At 43.6% G+C, this 509-nt stretch overlaps 1 protein-coding gene across 2 annotated transcripts in view; it reads right to left on the bottom strand.

The window, feature by feature from the left end:
- Positions 1 to 509, bottom strand: part of pnocb (prepronociceptin b) — a 31,789-nt gene that overhangs the window by 26,242 nt on the left and 5,038 nt on the right. Inside the window, exon 1 of one of the 2 annotated variants that reach the window (XM_032542545.1) lies at positions 351 to 490. The exons of the other annotated variant lie outside the window; for it this stretch is intronic. The gene's annotated coding sequence lies outside the window, so the exon portion shown is untranslated. Of the gene's footprint in view, positions 1 to 350; positions 491 to 509 lie in introns of those variants that run through there. 2 annotated transcript variants of the gene reach the window in all.

The following is a 509-nucleotide window of genomic DNA, read 5'->3' as shown; positions in this document are numbered from 1 at the left end:
AAAAGGATTACGGCAGGTGAGGAGGCTTGTTAACAGGATCACCTCGATCACCTCCAAATTACAAAAAGCCAGAAACACACTAAGCAGAAACGACAGACTCAATTTAAAAAAAAAGGGAATGAAAGAGGGAGAATCCTAACAGTGGTTGCTCTTAAACAACAATAATCCCCCTGAGACCGGTGGTTTGTGCACACACAAGACAACTAATCCTTTTTCTAATTAACTCTTTTCTCATCTGCAAACAAGTGCCTATTTCTCAGCTCTTAGGATTCCCTTAACTGCACAATCTCTGCACACAGGTAGACTCACACTCGTAATGAAAACAAAGTCACACTTGAGGACTTCCTTACCTGTTTTCTGTGACGTAAAGATATTTGCTCAGAGTCCTCCTTTCTGTGGCTACAGGAGAGTCTTTTGGTGGCTCGGCTCGTATCCTTAGGCTAAGGGTTTTCAACAACTGAACGCATGCCTCCTCTGAGGCTTCTTATAATGGCACACCCCTTCCCTCC

The sequence above is a fragment of the Etheostoma spectabile genome, chromosome 18, assembly GCF_008692095.1.
Source record: "Etheostoma spectabile isolate EspeVRDwgs_2016 chromosome 18, UIUC_Espe_1.0, whole genome shotgun sequence".
In the NCBI taxonomy this organism is placed as follows: Eukaryota; Metazoa; Chordata; class Actinopteri; order Perciformes; family Percidae; genus Etheostoma; species Etheostoma spectabile.
The sequence above is the reverse complement of the archived record's forward strand: the minus strand, read 5'-3'. Positions and strand labels throughout refer to the sequence as shown.